The 21,895-nt window shown below is 34.5% G+C and overlaps 1 protein-coding gene across 1 annotated transcript in view; it reads right to left on the reverse strand.

Annotated features, from left to right (window-relative positions):
* tenm4 (teneurin transmembrane protein 4) overlaps positions 1-21,156 on the reverse strand; it is a 427,071-nt gene extending 405,915 nt beyond the window's left edge. The window contains exon 1 of the mRNA XM_069190054.1: positions 20,932-21,156. The gene's annotated coding sequence lies outside the window, so the exon portion shown is untranslated. The remainder of the gene's footprint in view (positions 1-20,931) is intronic.
* Positions 21,157-21,895: the final 739 nt, after the last annotated feature.

The following is a 21,895-nucleotide window of genomic DNA, read 5'->3' on the forward strand; positions in this document are numbered from 1 at the left end:
TTGGAGCATAATAGCTGTCATGTGACACCCAACAAAAAGTTTTTGTTGTACAAGAAACCAATTGAATTGATTTGCATGCTCTATATGCAAAATTACTCCATTGTCATTTACAACATTTTGTAAATTTACTAGCCAGTAAACATGGAATATATCTGTGTGGGATACTGAAATCATTGATCAGTTTCTGTAATTATTGGAATTAATGACAACTTTTTAAACACCATTTTGCAGTCTAAAGGGAAGAAAAAGCAAAAACAAATTAAAAATCTCCCTTCATCTCTCCGAGGTCCTCTCATCCTACCTCCAGATGAACCAGCCAGATGTACACAGCTTGTCTGCTACCTTGCTGCTTCAATAACTCTCATTACAGTAATTGTTGCTTAATGTTACTATAATCTGTTGCTTAGAGGAAACAGTTTTCCTTTCTATAATACCATCACAGACTCCCCACAGTCCCTTTTTCATTTTTATTTATATATTTACCCAAGACTGAATTAGGAGCTTTCCCAGCTGGCCAGTTTCCATGACGTAAAGCCACCTGACCAGAGAAAGGATAGGTGGGCTGGTCAGGGGACTGATCCATTGCAGGACGCAAATGAACATTTCTCCCTTTGTGTGATCTTATTACATTTTGCATGTTGACAACAGCCATCCACATCTGCAGCATAGGCAACCATGCATTTACACAGACATTACGTAAATTATACCAATGGCTCAAGCTGATGAATAGCTACCTACAACTGGAGCTAAGCAATGACTGCCTCAGAATGAATTACATGTCGAGGGCTCGAGAGAGAGGTGGGATGGCCAACAACTGAGTGATGGTTCATGCTGAAGAATTCTCTTCCTCACTTTCCCTCTGTTGTTACAGATCAAGAGTTTTAATATAGTAATTCTAGCTGAGCATAGACTTGCCAGCCAGAACTGTTGTTCAGTGCACAACTGAAAATTGACATGATAAAAAAGGGATTCCTATATCCTACAGTATATAGTCCTATATTAGGGGAGTCTGGTATCCTTTCCAAAATTTTAATATTGAGGTTTATTGCTGTGGCTATATAGCTATATTTTCTTTATCTGGATTAACAAACAGGATTTCCTATATCTGTGTTAAACATTCTCCTAAATTTAGCATTACGGTTTTTTATTTTTTTATGCAGGTGACCTTTAGTGTATTTCTAAATGGCTAAACCATTTTAATATGTGATGCTTGACTCACTCTCTCACTCAGCTCCTTAGTACTATGCTCCTGTTAATAACTGCATCTGGAGCCGAAGGTTATGAGGTAACAGTCATTGGTTGCAATTACTCTAGTTGTTTTATATTTTGGTTTTTCCAAGCTAAAAGAAGCCAACAAAATTGGTTTTGAAAAATACAGCACAAAGCAAATCAGTTTACAGTAAGGAATTTAGGTTATTTTAAAATTACATTAAATTGGATAAATCAGTTCAATTAAAAAAAACTAAAACTACAGTTCTAAAGAATAGCTAAAAGAAAATTTGAAAATCTAGCTGGAGGTACTAATTTATCTTTAACTGAACAATGCCTGACTCACCAAGAGGTGGCACAAATCTTCACAAAAAGGTCATTTATAATAGGCATGTAATGTGCTTTACAGGACTTATGGCACCTTAAAATATGTCAGATGACATTTAATAGAGACATGTAGAGACATGTAGAGACTATTGCACACAGGCTGCAAAAAACAAACTATAAACGCAAAATGGAAATCTGATTTTGAAGAGGCTACTTTTGAAAAGGATGTAGGTGTTTATGTTGATACATCATTTACATATTCTAGCCATTGTGGGAAATCAATTAAATAAGCAAATACATTGTTAGGATGTACACTATAGTTAAAAGTACATAATGGAAATCAGGGGATGTCAAGTTAAAATTGTATAATGCACTACTAAGGTCTCATCTAGAATATTGTATACATTTCTTGTCATCACTTTACAAAAACAGTATTGCTGGTCTGGAAAGTCCAGAGAAGAGCAAACAGATACATTATGTGATGTGCCTTAATGGAATCTCCCACACTGACAGGCTAAAGGAACTGAACCTTTTTAGTGCTAAATAGAGAAGACCTGATCCAATTATCCAAAATCCGCAAAGGCATTGACAAAATCAGACCCTTTGAATTAACAATGAAACAAACCAGAAGACGCAGGTAGAAATGAGGAGGTAATGCATTTAAAACCAAGAATTGGAGACAGCTTAAGCAAAGTGTTGTGGGAACATGGTACAACCTACCCAGCTCTGGGGGTCTTGAGATGTTACCCGAGTAAATGGTAACATCTCAGTTCTTATCCCTCCAGGCTTGAAGCTGTAAAACCAAGTTAGTTAACAAAATGGAATTTCATATTTGGTTGTTCTTGTGTTTATTTTTTCAAGAATTCTGAATAACAAATCAGCCTTGAAATATGTTCATTATTCAGATCTACAGATTCAAATTTAAGATCAAAACTAATATGTACAAATGCAGGAATTAACACAAAAGAATAAAATTACTATATCTGTGGTGTTCTACAATAGATTCAATCAACCACGTTCAAGTTCCAATTTTCTGACACACTCATGCATGAAACATTTTGATGTAATGGCTACTGAATGCAACCATTTAGGAGACTTTTGTGTATTGTAGAGGGTCAAGAAGACATCCCTGAACATAACAAGCAATTCGCTTGCACATAAAATCCCCAACTACAGAAAGCTTTAATCACAATGCTAACATCCACTTGTGCAGCCACATCTATACCAGTTAATATGCTTGTTCTTTTCATAAGAGGCTCAGTTATAATTATTGCTTTGTCCATGAGTTTAAAGGGCTGTATTCCAATTGCAGTTTCATGGATGATTTCTGTAAAGGTTATGCATGAAAAATGTGTTTTTTTAACTTGCTTGCCATAGAAAACTGGCATCATGAAGTTATGAAACATATTACTGTATGTATTTCTGTCAAACTCTTGACTTCACTGCTTTGGGATGGATGATCTTTTCGTCTACTGTCATTTATTAAACTACTCCAGTACATAAACATAACTTTTAGATATTTAAGTCACTGTCTCTTGATTTGTTGGCTTTTTTGGTGGTCACTTACATTCTATCTCTCAGCTTTCCAGCAAAAAGCAAATGCAGGCTTGCGGTGATGCTACTGAGAGATACAATGATCCTTAAATCAGAGATAACCTTCCTGTTTGATCATGCAGAGCTTGTGACGCGTGTAAAGATAAGTAGCTCTGCAGCTGAGAGCAATGTGCCCCTTATTGTCCTGATCAGTACAGGAGTATCTGCCGGATAGCTACGTTTTAAAAGAAAACCAATTGTCAATTCCACACTGAATGGATATACAATACAATGGAGTGTGGTATTGTACTGCATAGATACACATTTTGTGCAGTTATAGACAGCTATGTCATAATTATTGCATAAAGGCATTTCTAATAGCTTTTTAGCTAAAATGAATGCACACTGTTTTATTAAAGCAAACAACAATATTAGACATAGAAAAAATATTGTTGGGTTTTTTTTGCTGTTTTTGTTTTGTACTTTGTTTTTCCCCACCTGAGTTGCAACTCATTGGACTTTTCCAGAGTACAGCACATTTGTTTTATGATTTTAATTATGTTTTGCGCAGCCTATTTCCTAATGTGTTCTAAAGTTTTTTTTTTCCTCTGAATTTTATCGCACTAGCGAAATGCCAAATGTGGCGTTTTTAAAGCCTCCAGCCATCCTGTAATCATAGCGAGCCACATTTCAAGCATCATAGCTGTTGGAGGACAGCTTGCTCATTATTATTTTCTTCTTCACAATTTCCAACTGTTGACAATTATCTACTCTTAGATACAAATGAACTCAGTTCATCTCCTCTCCATGGAGCTTACAGAATGTGCTGGAGAACAACTTTTTTAGGACTCTTTAGAACAGTGCTAGAGTGTGTTATTTCAAATTGTAAGGACGACATCAGTTTCAGAATCCAATACTATTCACGACTGTAAAGTACATTTAATAAGTTTGCATATACTGTAATATACTGTGGAATTTTGAGCAGCTAACCTTACTTATTCCATATTTGCAGATGGGATTTCAGTTTCCTCTTTCCTCGTTCATTCATGGTAAAAAGTTACTGTACTGTATTTCTTACAAAATTCCATTTTATATATAATAAAAAAAGTTTGCAAGGGCTGTAATCAAAAGACTTTAGTGAAGACTTTTCAGATTATTTCTGGGTCATTTTATCTTCTAGCTATTGAACAATGAAAGCCAAATTGAAAAGCAAACTGCCATTATTACACTGAACCAGCTATCTTCCAAATTCAATTCTTAACCGTTCATTCAAAATTCAATTCCAACTGTTCATCCTGGCTACTTTATGTAACTACCTATTCAACATGTCTTTATTACATTCAAATTCTTTTAAAAAAAACTGCAGATCTCTTGAATTATTTTAGAACAATCGGTAGATGGCCTGGGTTAACGTAAGTATTGCAAATCTCTTCATTTTATTAATCGGTAAATGACCATAAAAATAATATATTGTAAAAAGCTTTTCAAGTATTATGTACTCAACATACTTAATATCTCTCGCAGATTGGCAAATTTCATTCTTCAGACGTAACACTGCTATTTCAATCATCAGACAAAAGAACGGTATTTACGTTTTGCATGGCAGATTTGTTTGTTACCCAACATTAGCATATATTTCTACCAAATGTTTTAATAACCTCTAAGCATATGAAAGAAAAACATTCCACACATACAATTATGGACTGCAGCCATCATTTACATAATTAAAAACTCAAAACAATTATACGCTTTTAGATTGAAAATAAAGAATGGAAGCAGGGAGGAACTGATGGAAAAAACAAGAATTTCCTACTTGCTGGTCAGTTATAGTATAGTCAGTCCAGTGGAGAGTTTGGTGTGAACAATAAGCATTGCTTAACTTTTTTTTTTACCATCCCTCTTAAAATTAACGTTTCCACAATTTGCTCAAAGCCTGGGGTAACAAAGGGTGATCGTTGTTCCTTCTGTCAATGTCTATGGATGCATTTATTTTTTCTCATTATCTTACACATACAATCTTACAGCCCTTGTGTGGTAGGAAAGGCTTATTCAGGAAGTCACAGAGAGGTCTGAGATGCCAAGAAGTGATAAGGCTCATTTATTTTTATGGCCTTCATCAGCACATTCTTTTCTGCTTTAGGGCATAAAATACAATCCGCTGATTATAATCAGCGCCATATCAGAACAGAAATGTAATAGCCTCTTTCTGAAGGTGAATGAACGGTTGAAGGACGTTGTCCCCATTTAGTTTCCTAAAACTGCTACCGATCCTTCGTTAAAATAATTATTTATCTTGCTTTATATCTTAGCTGTCATTTATAAGATGGCAAGAAATGATTGCATATTGAGATGTTAATGAAAAATAATGAAGAAGTGTCTAATTAACACCCAGAATAATGACACTTTTTTTGTGATTTTTTACCTTGCATGAAAAGGTTCCTGCCAAGGGTTCATTTACACAAGGAAAGATCTGAAAATTGAGCCCACGAACAATGGAATTAATTTGATACTTAAAATAATTTGAGGTTACCAAACATCTACACAATTTTAAAGGGGCTTAAAAACGAAGTCTTTGAAAAATGAGCACTATCACAACAAAGACAGCTAAGATATTTAATGACTGTTCATTTTTGTTTATGAATACACCTCTATCAGATGTTTATAAAATTGACCTTCTAAAGGTCAATTATCAGTTACAAAGGCTACAGACTTTTATTTATAGTTACACATATTTTGATTGTCTATTTAATTATATAAAAGTCACAATAAAAAAGCTTCTGTTTAATTTATTGTCTGAATTTGTTTCGCAATGTTTAAGTACATACAATATGTCTGTACTCTCTTCCTGTGTGTAGTGCTTTAGAATATTATACTGACCAGTACTATAAAATGTAATTATTTTTATTACCATGATTAATAATAACAGCACTATTAGTCCTAGTATAAATAAAAAGTGTTCTAGCAGTGTTGGTCCTAATCCAATTTACAAAAAAATGTGAACAATACTGGTCCATCATTTCACTCAATAGAGTTGATAACCTTGTCCTGGGGAATGATGAGCTAAAAACAATTATAACAATCCTGGCTCAGTCTCACTCTACAAACATTGCAGTGGCTGTTTGAGGAAGCCAGACATCTCAACCTTATAGACAGCTGTCATCCCTTTGAAAAAGCAGCTTAAGCCAAAGACAGTTATACAGTAAATAATACCACTGACCATCTCTTTCAGCAACTACCATTTGTGATGGAAATCCATGTTTTATCTATACTTTCTTGGATTTCACCTTTCTTAAGATGCTGTTACTACAATGAGGAACAACATCAAATAAATACTATCAAAAGAAACAGATCACTCAATTTATACATGAAAGCTTTTGTTTTGATTTTGATTGCCTGACCATTCATGACTGACCATTATAAGCTTGAGTGACGCATAAGCACTATAAATCACGTCATTAGTAAGAGAGTTGATTGGGCACAAAAATGCAATGATTTAACTTGCTGAATCTCAAGCCTAATGAAAAACCAGATGTGATGATGTACTAATGGTTGTGTATAATAGACCATCGATAGGGAAGTCCAGGTGTGATGGTTTAGGCAAGACTGTCTAGTCTTGCCATGTCAGAATTCCTGTAATGAGTAATGAGTTATTGCAACCTGATTGAATGGCACTATATTGATCAAGTCCTGATGCAGAGCATGAGTTGCAGATGTACTGTAGTGCACGTATTGCATCCAACAGTGGGCACACATACTGTACTGTTCTTTGAGTCTGTGACATTCACAGTTGACAGTCTGTAGCTCACCCCTTGAGATTGCAATTATTAATTACCATAATGTATGTACTGTATCATGACGATAAAATATTTGTGAACATTACACAAATGATTGTCCTTTTTTTCCTGCTACAACTTTGTGAAAGTTGCAGGTAAAAGTTATGTTTCTGTTCATGATCAGTATATATACAATAGTACAGCCCATCAGAGGTATATGCCTAATCAATACTGTGCATGTTCCAAAAAACAGGCAAATGTTCCAAGTTACTTAATGAGCTACTTTGCAATTTTCAGTTGAATATAATAAGATTTACATGAAAAAAAATCAATGGCCAAAGGTTTGCAAGATAGAAATATTGCCATACAGATACCCTAACTTGTAAAATCAAAGAGTCAAAGAATGGAAACTATGTTGTGCAACCTGATCCTAAAAAAGTGTGTTTTTCCAAATTTCGTGTTCTGTGTAACATTGCTTTATCCTTCATCCAAGTCTTCCTTGATTTAGCATCTGCATGTAATTTCAACTTTTGCTTTCAGAACCTAGTACAGAATAGCAATTTCTATTTACTTCTCTCCATGTTAGGATTTTAAAAACTGCAATTAATTCTTCGTTAACCCGATACTGCATCTAATCTTTTGAGGCTTTTTCCATCTGTCCAGCACGGTTTAGGTCTCTGATTAGTATTCCTCTTCATGTAATATTTGTTTGAAAAATAATGTTTTAACGTAACTTTGTACTGTGAACTAATCCACAAGAAACTGATTAATTTACTTTATGCAAAAACAATAAACTGCAAAATAAAAAATAAACATCTTATATTTTGAAATGTATGGTTTATATATATATAGTGCTATCAGGGGAGATTTCTATTTCTATTTTATATTTGTCTATTCAAACGTTTTAAAACAAATATACTGATTTGCATTGCATTACATTTCTTCTTAAGTTCTAAAAAACAAAAATATAGTTTTTCATTGATGCTGATACATTTAGTATGTTAAAATTACTACACTCTGCTATGGTCATTAGGGCAGGGGTCTGGTCCACCCAATTTTATTGTTAACCATTTAACCATCATTTTCTAAAGACATGGGACAATTTGACTTTGATTAAAAAAGTATTTTCAATTACGTAATATAGAGATAATCCATCTCCAGCATATGGTTGCTGTGTTCTGGACCATGGGCCCTAGGTAGAATTTTAACAATGTTCCAAGATTTGGAACAGAAATCAGAATACCTTTCATCACTCAAGTTTCTGAACTTTCTTAATTAAAGCTTACATGCTAAATTGATTGATAATTTACACATTTTCATAATCTTTAAGATTTAGGGTAGCCTATAAAAAGAAATTGGATTGATTGTCCAAGACAAAGGCTTGTGACCCCCTTAAGGGGTCAAATTCCATTTATTAGTTCTTAATATCCTGTAATGGATAAAAAACACAAATAATGTGTCAATAACTAGCCTTAGTTAATAATTACATGCATATACAGTATAGTTAACAACATTCAGATTATTCTCAGATATTATTGCTTTATTGATACATCTTGTATTTGTGCATTGATAGTTTGATATACAAATACAAAGTGTCCTTTGAACCCCCTAAACTGAAGCACTGCCCTGCTTCTTTTACTAAAAATTAGACCAGACTGAAGAACATCTCTTTTCTACACGCACTGTAGCTATTATTCTGCTATACCTCAAAAGCAATAAGAACGTATTGAGCCTAATATGTCTCTGAATAATGAACAGCTCATAGTATGAAGTGTTTAACAAGTTTCCTTGTCAGAATTCAGAGTTTATTATTAACTCAACAAAATGGAAGCCTGGAGATATACTGTTACAAATCAATTTAGTGTTCCATCATACTCAGTCCCTAATTGACCTCAGTTTCACATAACGTCACACATTTCCTCGAATGCTTCAATTTAAAGACTTTTTTTCAGAGGATTTCATGACTGTGCATAACGGAGAGATTTTACATCTCTTCCTGTTATTATACTGTGGGGATTTCAGTGGAAGAAATAATTCATCATCAGGCAACCTTAGTCTCCGATAACTCCGATAGTATTTCTTTATCACATTGCATTATATTGTTAAATGGATATTTTATTTTATGCTCATTACTGCAATTATTGTATTTCTATTAGGAGCTGATGGCTTTCATTTGGTTGAAAGGAATTTGTTAAGATAAGGCGATGTCATCCTAATCTTTCCTCCACCCTTTAACTATATACAGTAGACTGAAGTTATTTTTGCTCTATCAGGAAGTAATGTGTTACTTCTAGAACAGAATATGCCTTTGCAACTACATTTATGCATTACATGACCCTATCATATAATAATTAAACTGTGGTTTCATACACAGAGTTTGTCAGTTATGAAAGATAGTTATTCAAAACTTTTCAGTGCTTATACAAAGTAACTGTAACTTTAGCAATTACCAGGCTTGAAGGTTTGCAGCAGAAGGACAAATGGTATGGGCTCACCCACATACTGTACAAAAAAGAGCTCATGGGAAAATAAAACTTTTCTATTTCCTGAAATAGATACAGTGCTCTTTCAAAAGAGGTTTATTGTTGAGCTCAAATGATAAATGAATGTAAAGAGTGTAGATAAAAACAAAATCGGTGGCTGAGCATTATCACACATGATTAAAAAAAGCTAGAGTTCTTGCAGTTCCTCATGTTAAATGTCTAAATCAAAGTTGTAATGTCTTTTGTGTCCTACAAGATAGCTTGTGCATAATTTATAATATGATATTGGTTTGGATTCTAAATATATTTTGTGACTCAAAGGAATCGCTATACATAAACCTTCTTAGATAAAGCTGAAATAAAAATATCACAATGCACTTTTACTTTTGCTATTGAGACAGACATAAGAGGTAATACCCATATCAAAGCTATATAGGGCCATCAAACCAAAGCTCATCTTGGTTTCTGTAGGTTAAAGTGAACTGGAGAGCATGTGACCCCCCCGGAATGGGACGCAATGAAAGTTAACATGTGGAAATTCACCTTTGCTGTTGTGTTTAATTACATCCACCCAGTCATCCATTTTCTAACCATTTTATCCAATACAGGGTCGCAGAGGAGCCGGAGCCCATCCCAGTAAACAAGTGGAACAAGGCAAGATACAGTCCATCACTGGGCACACAAAGACTCACACCAGGGCTAATTTTTCCAGAAGTTGTCTTTGGACTGTAGGAGGAAACTGAGGCACCCAGAGGAAACCTGCACAAACATGGGGAGAAACTCCAGGCAGATACCACACCAGGAATTGAAACCCAGGCCCCAGCTCTGCAAGACAGCAATGTGTACCAGATCCCCCCTGGATGGTAACCAAACCTGGGGGAAATCTGGCACATTAACCTCTGTTTTAACCTTATTTAGGCTGCATCAAGACTGTCGTTGCAGTTTTTGACCTTTCATCAGTTCGCAACTACACACCTACTTAACCATGTGGTACCTTGAATTAGAGAAGCAGTGGAAATAACCTGGACCCAGACTCACTCCTTACCCATGTACATGCTTACAACATGGAAGTGAGTCAACCTAGAATGTTTTCTCACTGAACCTTTATATAGGCCATTGGCTTCACCCAACTGAAGCCAACTCTCTAATACCCTCTTGCGTATACTGTACAATCTTAACCTATTCCTGTGTGGATCTGGGGTGTCTTAACCCTTTATCTGATACTCCAGATCCAGTTGCCCTCTTACACAATGCTAACCACTGTGCCACCGTGCTGCTCTGTTAAATTATAATATGGTTTTAATTGATTTTATCTTTTCATCGTATGCAATATATTATCCTTTAAAAAATCATTTTGACATCATTGGTGTGCTTCTTAAAATCAGTGGGGGTGGAGTAAAAGTCTTAAAACTGTAGGAAATGATCTTACAGTTTCAGAAATGGAAATCCATACAGATAAAGGTTTGTTCCAATATATCCAGTAAGGGCAAGAGAACCTTGAAAATTAATTTTCTTTATTCATTGTGTATTTGCCAGCAATTATGAACAAACTGACTACAGTATATGTGGCACACTGATCTGCAATTCAGAAATGAGAAGTAAAGACAGCCCCCAAAATTAGCAATTTAAATAAGAAACATCAGCAAGAATGCATGGACGAGATTAAAACAAACAGGCCATCAAACCCAATAAACATTGTATGATCCCTATAATGAATAATGAGACTCTGCTGTGCCCAATTAACGATGGAGTGCCAACTGCATTTCAAGCCAAAGTGAACATATGGGTAATTATTGGAGAACTCTGACTCTAACATCAGCATATTAAATGTGGTACATTTTTAAGATTCTGTCGCATTTCCTCGGATGGCTGTACAGTATGCCGCCTAATGGTTTCCTGCAAGTAGGCCACCAGGAACATTTGGATCCACTGAAATGGAATATTGCATCACAGAGCCAAGACTGAGCCAGTTCAGCCAACACCACGAGCCAAAGAACTGAGAACAAGTATTGCCATCTATCACCTTCAAATCTCGGCTGCAACCCTGAAACACCTTCTGTCCTACAGTCAATTTACTTTAATTATGTGCCACATGAACAATACACATATACCTCCCTCAAAATAAAAACAATTAGAAATCATGAGAAAATCCTAGTTGTGAACTGAGCGAATTCAGCGTTAATATTTTGTTGCCTTTACACTTTCCTGGGAGGGAAATTGTATTAACAATATAAGGCAGAAAATGCTCAAAGTGATATGAATATGTAGACAAGAAAACAAATCTCAAGGTCCTATATGAGGTTAAATAGGAGGAAACATGGTCAAAACCCTGGTAAATGGTTTGCTGAGAAAAGGACAACCTGTATCAAGGTGTTCCTTATAATCTTCTAAATGGATAGAGGTTAAAGAATATCTCTAAGTGGAATCGGGTATGTCTAATTCCCTGACACCCATGACAGTCTCTGCGGTTAAATGCATGCAAAGGAAAAAGGAAGGGACAGCTATTGGAACAGTGTAGCAGCAGGAGGTGGTGGAGGTTTGATTAAGGTCAAGTTATTAAAAGACAAGGTCACTGGTCTAAAAGATTCAAGAAATCACAATGGAAGACCTTATATGACAATTACACAAGCACAAAGAGAAAAGAACACCATGACATGCAAGATAATGTACCTTTAAAAAAAAGATTGAAAATTATAAAGCGTTATCTACAAGCGTACTGTACATCTAGTATATGATACAGAACAGCAGTAGGAGCCATATCAGTATTATGAACAGTAAAAAATGTGGCTGCCTATTTTCTTCTCTCTACACTTCTTTTGTCACCTCGCAACATTAATCTTTTCACAGAATATGCTTTATGTTCTGCATAGATTGATTTATAGAAATCATTCATGCTAAAATGCAAGTCTGCATATAAAATCACATACTGTACCAGTGAATAAGTAGGAAAACATAATGGTGCAATCAACGTGTACAATCAACTAGTGTTTCGGTATTCTCGTTAATAAGAAAAATGAAATTAAAAAGAATCTATCATTGTCAGGATTGGACTTATAAATAAAAATATAACATTATGTATTATTTTAATTAGTATTGTGTACAGTATTGGGGATTCTTATTACACACAAGTGCACTGTAATCCAGAGAGTTTAAGATTAAAAATAGTTGACAGCTATAGAATACTTTTTGATATATTTATATTTGCAAAAGTGCTAATTAGCTGGGTTGGTTGCCTTTGATTTATTTAGCCATTCTCTTCAATACTTAATCAGCTGTAACCCATGATCCATGCAATGAGACCACTCATTTAATTATCTTGCATGCAAATGCTTTAGAAATCCAAGCCTTTAAAACCAAGGGCATTTAAACATCAAAGGGAATTAGTACATTTCCTACAATTACAATTCAAATATTAATTAAGCAGTAATCACCTACAGTATATTGTTTAGGGAGTATTAAGACAACAGGAGGCAGCAGTATAACTGTGAAAGTAAAAGACAGAAAAGTTAATTAAATATTAAAAAGGGTGATGATGGAAGTAGATATCTATGTACTATATTTCCTTCCTTCTGTGCAGCTTCAGAGCTCTAGTGTGCAGGAAATAAATCACATAGATACTATTGATTTTTCAGAGATTTAGTAAGAACAGAATTTTTGCAAAGAATTCTTTGAAATTGTATTGTTTGTTTGTACTGCAATGTTTGCCTTTGATTTTACCCATTTACATCATTATATATAAATACTTGTCAATCAGCCCAGAACCAAGGATGTTACTAATGTTTCTGCCCTAATAGGTAAGCCTGGATTTCACTGCTTGTTAACTACTGTATGGCTGAAGTAATCAAATGTCAAAACAGCAAAGGCAATGCTCACATTATTCAGTAGGAACTGTGTCTATCCTTTCTGGTTAACACCAAATCCTGCTGTTTTGCATTGAAGACATGTATTGTAAAGAAAAGTGGGTGATGACTTTTCAGTGTGTGTCACAGAGAGTGTGCGCAATGTCTTATGTGTATTCCACTTCAGGGAACTAGGTGTTACAGTGATCACTAGGTAGAGCTTCATGATAGGAAAGCAAAGCTGAGGTGTTCTGTCCTTGCTGGTCCCAAATCACCAGCATACTGCCTCACCAGTGTGATGAATCATGGCCAATACCTTAACTGAGGAGATATTCATTATATATAGTGAAATGTATATACTGTATGTAATTATATTTTACTTCATTGATCACTGTAAATACAGTACATAATATTAGGATTTTTTTTTGTATTATTAATTTTCAGAAGTTTTAAAGGCAACATAACAACTGCCACATTTTTCATAATTTCTGTTTGTATATCCTCTTGCTTGAAATATGCATGTTGTTAGTTTATTGCTTAAGAGTTAATTACAATTAATTAGGGATTACCTGCCTTGTCAAAAACACAGATCTTGAAACAAAATAATAGAAATACAAAATCAGAGATATATTCTATCTACACACTTTTATAATAGTAAATATTAGTCAATAAAGTACAACGGAAGCACATACAGTAAGTAAATTGTGTTTATTCCATGGTGTGCATGTAAATGGTGTTCAAGGCCTTGCATGCATAAATGATTTCTAATCATGCAGTGGAAAAGTGGTAGAACCTACCTGTAGCCATAATAATCACACAAATAATAAAATCTCCCTGGAAACACAGCCTTTGAGGCATGCAGTCTTGACTATTACAAGTTCTTTTTACATTATTTGCCTCAATGGCAGCATGCCCTGCCAGTAGCTTTTCATTATAAACTTTCATCATTTGGAATAAAGCCAAGTTTCAGTTATCTAGAGATGCACAAATGCTGAGAACCAAAATGCTGTATTTAAGATTAAAAAAGGAAAAAAGAAAAAGAAGCCCACATGATATTAGTCAAATTGTGGTGAATGTATGTTTGACAATTCCTCAACAGTTATGGCTCAGAATGTCTTCAGAGAGCTTGAGAATTTTAATTCACAATTTTCTCTGCTTCTGGTCTGAAAAGATTTACTAATATTAAGGGAAGGATCAGGGGAATGTGTTTTCTACTCTTGAAAGCAGTCATCAGCAACTAGCATAGGGTACAGAACACAATCATTCCAGAATCATCCATCTTGCACAGCAGAATGCCTCTGCTTTTTTGTTGTGGAGTGGAACCGCTGAGCTGCGATTTCCCAGAAGTGTTCTGTTGTTTCTTGAAAATAAAGTGGAATGATGGTATCTTAAGAGCATCAGATATAACTATCCCAGACACACAAAGCCTCCAGCCATCGAAACAGTTGAAATAGTTACAGACACATGCAAGGTTGAAACTTGAGCACACTGAATCTGGTTATTAATAACATTTATCAATCATCATTTATGTCTATTGTATACAGTAGTGTCCTTTATAGCTTTAGTCCTTGCAAAGTGTGGCTATTTGTCTCTCCGCTTAACTTACATTAATACTACCATAATATAGATTCAAGCTGCCAAAAAAGGAGAATTAGCATAACAAAGTCCATACTGAAAATAAATGTTAAAAACTCAACTATCGTTGTACATAGGGATGTTAGCCATTTTAAGGTTACGATGTAATGCAAACCAACCATAACTTCATACTTAATCATCGGATGCTTTGGTATGAAGGCTGCCTTTTTATTGCACTTGGAAACATGTGAGTTATTGTAGCATTATACCAGTGAAATGACTTGCTCAGTCAGAGGAGGGGTCACAGGATGAAAATCACAGAACTGTGTAAGAGCTCATTAAGGATAACAACACATTGCATGATAAAGGAAAAAAGCTTGAAAATCCATTAGTCAAACAATTAGGTCAGCTTTCTTCTTTTCTTCTATATGTGAAAAAGTCCAAATGAAACTGTCTATCCATCCTAGAAATGAATAGCATCCCTTTGCACCCCTTTCAACTGCAATTGGCTGTGTTGTCCCAATTTCATTATTATTTTTAACCACACCCCTATGTGTGCAATACTAGTTTAAACATTCTCTATTTAAATTGAGACTTCTAAGCTATTCATGAATAAATGTACAGTAATATCTCCAGTTTTATTTATATTATAGCTTACATTCCACAAATCTACTAAACGTTTTTACATCACTAGTTGTTAGTGTTAACAGATGACAGATCACCTTTATTCACTGTTAAGTTATATGGCACAGCTGTGTCAGAACTGAAGTTCCTTTCACTAATTGTGTTATTTGTAACTGCTCACAGTCCAAAAAAACATTTACTGTGCGCTCCTAGTATATAGTTCTTGTTATATACTACATATATGAAAATACAATGTTTACGACTAAAAAGTGGCTATTTTGCTCATCAAGCTCATTTAGCATTTAGTAATGGTGTGATCTAGTCCTTTACAGTATGTGAGGATCTCATAAACCCATTTCTTAAAAGAAGCCAGGGTATCAACATTGCTGGGTAAATTCTGCTATACTCCTAAAGCTCTCTGGGTAAAAAAAAGTGCCTACTGTTTCAGTCTTGTATGAACTTCCCTGCAGTTTCCATTTGTTTCCTCTACTTTGTGATTCACTGTTAATTCTGTGTTTATACAGTACACGCACACAAATAACACATTCACAACAGGGATCCAGACATTTTCATACATTCCTGAAAAAGCAACCACACCTGTAAGCCCAACAAGACAAAAAGCAATGGCAAACCAGTGGCAGCAAGTAAATCATAAATTTATGTTTAGGTTTTCATACAAATGTAGATGACAACCTACATGTACATCTACAAATGTAGGTTGTCATACATTGCCAAACACAGCTATAGTTTTTTTACATTATTTGTTTGATCAAATCAGACTTCTTTGAGATGTCTACGGTGTTAATTTGCACGTCACACAACTCAAATTGAAAACCTAAAGGATACAGAAGTAAATTGTAGAATTAGGTTAATGCATAACTTAGAGGAAGAAAAACAGTTTTTCACCTCCCCACATACACATACAAACTACAACCCCATTTGCTAAATGGAAACACTCAGGCTTCAAGTTTCACCTGCTTCTGTTTTGTCTCATTTTTGTCTGTTGCAAAGGGCCCTTAATTAGGTGTTTTATTAATTTTCAGGGCATTGCTTTGTTTTCAGGCAATTAACTTGGTTCTCTCTCTTAAAAAAAGAAAATGAAATAGCTGGCTTTGAAAACAAATCCAGTGCTAAACAGCACTGAAAACAAAGGATTCAAAATATGCGCTTTCTGAGCAGTATTGCTCAAAGAGGGTACATTCTCACTTTGTCATAATAATACAGTATGTAATCCCATACTCTAGAAATAAAAAGCTACTAAATGAATCAGTTTGGCAAGGGTGAGCTCTGCAGTGACACCAGAATGACTTGATGCTTAAACAGTTTTTGAATTACCTAGAAATTAGTTCTTTCCTCATCTTCAAATATATAAAGGTACATAAAAGTTCAAATGAATTCCTTTGAATCTGTAATCATCTTTAATAACACATCTCGATATAAAATATAAAATAGTGTAATGAAGCTAGGATTGATTAATCTCTTAATAGACATAGTATCTAATAATGAATGTGGGTGGAAGCTTAAAATAACTGATCAAGGCTGATGAAATATCAGTGTGGCAATGCACAGATCTAAAGAGAATATCTGGACTCTTAGCTTTATCTGGGCTCTTAGCTTAGGATGGTAAATGAAGAACTAAAATACCTTCACAAACAGGAATGTTATGAAACAAAAAAATAATTGATGTCTCCAATTTAAATCTGTCATACTGTAGCTGGTCTACCAGTGATACAGTACCTTGCAGCCAGTGCCCAACTCTACTATACCTATTCAAAAGTTATGACATATTCTTTAACGTAAAGAAAGATCATAAATAAGAAGAGGCCATTTTGTCCATTTAGATACTGTTAGCTGAGGTCATCCAGTCAATTCTTGTAAGAAGTCAGTGTAACAAGTTTGATAAAATGACTGGATAGTGTTTTCCAGACTCCTACAACGCTTAGTGTAAAAATGCCTCCTTCTCTCAGTCTTAATTCTTGTGTGGTCTCCTTGTGTGCTCTGGTGCATGTTTCACTGTCAGTTCTGAAGAAGTCTGATCGGTTGACTCACACAATGCTCTTGAATCAGTTCCCCTTGTTATCTTCTCTGCTGAAGAATATAATGCTTCAGTTCTTTTAGCTTGTAAGAAAAGGACATTCATTTTAAGCCCAGAAATGTATTTTTTTCACCAATGGGAGGAAAGTAGAATTAAAAAACAATAATTGTACATGTACATGATTTTTAATGTGTTCTTGAGTGTCTTTTGTATTCCTTAAATATTTCAGAATTAAACTATTATTGTTCTTAAACTCAAGCTTTTAGCTTATTGTCAATTACGACACATTTGAATAAAATGTGCGGTAAGTATTTATCGTGATGTCTGCATTTTTTTTTAGTTAAGAGAGAGTATGATGTTCTAATTATTAATGAGTCAGGTGGATATAATGGCCTGATTTATTTATGGCTTTGATTAAGGGAAAATGGATACAAAATTGATGAAGTTTTGAAGAGCCTTGTCATTAATTCTGTCACTGACTTGTAACTTTTCTTATGAACTTTAATTAATCTCACAAAAACCTTTAATTTTTAATAAGAACTAAGTGTGTTTCATTTTTTAAATCTAACTTTTAAAGATAATAGCAAATTAATTCAAACCCAGTGACTCACATTATACCACCCACTCAGTCCTTGCATTATTAGCTTGCCTACTCTTGTCTCAAGAACCTTTGAGAAAACTAGCTCTTGACCAAGTTGTACCAAGAGGCAGACAAAAATAACATTACTATGAGTTACAAACATGCTTCATCATTATAATTAAATGGCCCTTGAAATACTTTAAACCCTGTTGCAGACTCAAGGTGTTGATGAATTAAACCCATGCAAACACTATACATAATTTATACTTCAGCTTTTTGTGCATCTATGATTTTCTTAAAGTCTACATGCATAATGTAACTAGACATACTTTCCATGCTTTTATATCAGTTATTGTACATTCAGAAATCACTGAAGTATTTTCTCTTGAAATTCAATCAAAACTTGCAGACAATTGTACTGTTTCTAATAGACTTACAGTACAATGACCTTAAAATGTAGGACATCCATGATCATTCAATACATTTTCTCTGTAAACTTCACTAATTGATTTTGGTAAAATAGGTACTGAAGAAACACAAACACATTGCATTGGCTTGACAATATTTACTGTACCTCATTGTATAACTGGCTTGAGAGTAAATTGCTTATTGCAGAAATTTAATTAAAAAAGTAGCTAATCATTGTCTTGTGCAAAATTAACTTACAGTACATTATTATGGAAAAAGCACAATGTGCTGCACAACTATCATTTACCATGGTAACCAAAGTTTTATTGCAAATTTTCTGCAGCAAAAGTTTCATTATCTAGTGCTGCTAAATATTGTTAAGTGCACATCCTCAGTGGAAATTCTTCAGGCACACTGTATCTCTTTTAGGTACTTTGGAATTAAATGTTTCAGCTGAAAAAAATGTAGTATTCTTCCTTTATATTTTCTAAATATAGAGTTTATCTATAGAGAGAGAAAGTCCAAAAAGTTTTCTCAATAAAATGAATGGAAGCAGCAGAATTTGAAGTGAATTTCAAATATGAAGGTAGGGCAAAATTGTTAAGTAGCATCTGCTGTGGGACATTGTAAAATATGAGGAGTTTGACATTATATTTTTAGTTTTAGTGACAGACATTGCCAACCAATACATTTATAATATAAATATATAAATTGGTTTAAATCCATCTGCTATTGAGGTAAAGGTTGTCATAAATTAAGTAATTAAAAGACTTTAGGTGATGGTGGATGAGTTACAGAAAAGCACCCATGAAATTATCTTCGAATGGATGACATCAGACCTACTCTTTCTTTGCAAAAAAAAAAAGGACTAGTAAACATGTTTTTGATTCCTTAACTTAAAGTCACAAAAACACTTTAAGAGTAAGACAATAGGTAATAGGAAGCGATGGAAAAAATCCACATTGGGAGACTAGAAGAAAACAATGGATTGTAGTTGCGAAAGAAATTCAAACAATTATCAACACAAAAGTCCCAATCTAAATGTCCGTCATCCCAAACATTGTAAATGCATATTACAGGATGGTAGAATAGCCAAGCAAACACAGAGAGACAGATATTCCCTGTTTATTGACTTGCCCTGTATAGCATAAAAATCATTAAAAATGAATTTTTAATCAGAAAGAAAAATGTAAATTGAGAAAGACAATATCGTATGGCGGTTTTAAGGTTTTAAATTGTTAAAATACTAAGAAATCCTGAAGTGTAATTTACCAGTTAGATCTCTTAAACATATCTCACTTCTAAGTTTCAAATATACTGTATTAGCATTAATTATAGTGAAGAACAACTTGTACTTGCTGATTTATTCACTGTAGTATAGTAGAATTAATGTAAACATGAGTTAATATAGATGAAACCTTCACAAGGGATTATGGGAGACTCTCTGTAATAGTTAACAAATGTCAGTGACATATCAAAACATGCTGACCTCTCTAGTAGTCAATGGCTGTGGACCAAGTGGACCAATAGCACTGCAGAGAACAAGAAACCACATACTATGGTACATTACAGAAAAAATGTAAATGTGATTTAAAAATATCAACCATCAGTATTCATATTTCTGCCTTAATGTGTTTTAATGGTATCACATGTACAATGGAAGAAAAATAATTAAGGAAAATAAAGAACACAACTTATGGAAAGAAAAAGATAAGCAATAATTGCACCATGACTGACATCATGTGCCAAAAAATGGTATATTTACTCTAAAAAACACATTCACAGAAAATCACAGACTATTATTGAAACCCTGCAATTTACCACAACAACAGATACTGAAAGTAAATAAAACAATTGAGTACTGTAACCAATATTTATTGTGCTTATGTTTCTCCATATGCATTTCTGCTGCTATGGAACTTTTTGGGAATTTCAAAAACCCTATTTAACTTTTGTCAGAATTCTAACCAAATCTTAGCATCAAGCTTTCATTAGAAAAAATGTTATTTCTTGATGTTATAATTAAGTTGCCTAGCTACCAAGGAGGCGGTGTGTTTTGGGAGTTGAAAAAAAAAAGACAAACTAAAATGAAACACATCAAACACTGAAAAGTTAGGCAAAACCAATGCAGCCCAGCCAATGAGAAGATGGACAAAGGAAGTGGCATTACATTACAAATGTGTTCAAACGTGTTTCTCACATTTAATAGAAAAAAAATCCAATAACTTAATTTGTGTCACTAAAATCACTTCAACTCCACAAAGGAACTGTATTGGAGGTAATAACATTTCTACTTGCATGAATTATGAAAGCCCATAACACCATTTCAAACTCTTCATTTGAAGCACCAAGACGTCTTTTCACTTATTAAATGAGGGCACTCATAGCATTGATCACTTGAAAAAACCTGGGTGTCTGAGCAGCCTGAAAGCCCATATTTCAGTCCATTAGGGAAACAGCAGCAGCAGGGGCTATTAAGTAACACCACCTAAGAATTGAAAATGAGAAATAAGAAACCCCTTTTCTCCAGAAGACAGAAACATACCTGCAGTAAGCAGCACCTCAGTCCTCCTGTAGCAAAGAATATAGGGAAGCACAGTTTTCGGAGAACGTAACTCTATCTTGCTGGTGATGAGGCTATTAAACCACTTAAAATGTTACCGCAGATTAGTGATAACTGTATGCCACCAGATGTGAGAGCGTCTTATTGCCGGTTCATGGTTCATGAAAATCTGCCACTGTTGCTGCCTTTTCTGTTCTTACAGACAGAAGTGCTTAGGCGCTAAGAAGCAAGGGTGCTTTTGACTGCGGCTGCTAATGCTCCACTTTGGGAAAAAAAAAGGCAGTGCAGAAGTATGTGTGTGCTTCTGTGTGTGTGTGTGAGAGAGAGAGAGCCTCCACTAACTCCATGCACCCATCATTGGGTGGCTACAGGCAGAGGGATGTGATATGCATGGTAAAAATGCACATACAAGGACTGTTGCTTCAGGAGTAATAACCTAGCCTTGTCTGATAGTAATTACACTCCATCAAGCTTGCTGCTGAAGACTAATGCTATGTAGGCATGGGGGGAAAAAAGACTATGTTAACTGTTTATCACATTATGGTTTCAAACATAAGCCTCTTTTTTTTTAACCTGAGAATGTTTTTTTTTCTACAATGCAAGAGTAGCCTCTAAAACACATTAGTGAAATACTCAGATCAGTGAATCAGTGTTTAATTGTGGAAGCTGTATACCAAAAGAAAAGAGCAATGTAGAATTGCTTTAAGTGGAAAAACACACATGCTGCATTTAGATTATTACAATAAAATAAAAAGGTTTTGTCCATTTGTTTGTTTCTTCTATGCATTATTCCACAAACGATATTACTTCATTATCAATGTTTGTGGAACATGGTGCAATATTATCTTTAGTAATCTCCTCCTTAGAGAATGTTCATATAATAACGTGATATTATTATTACATTTGTTATACTAAAAAGAATATTTTATTTTGAAAGACACGTTCC

Source organism: Lepisosteus oculatus, chromosome 5 (assembly GCF_040954835.1).
Source record: "Lepisosteus oculatus isolate fLepOcu1 chromosome 5, fLepOcu1.hap2, whole genome shotgun sequence".
Classification (NCBI taxonomy): Eukaryota; Metazoa; Chordata; class Actinopteri; order Semionotiformes; family Lepisosteidae; genus Lepisosteus; species Lepisosteus oculatus.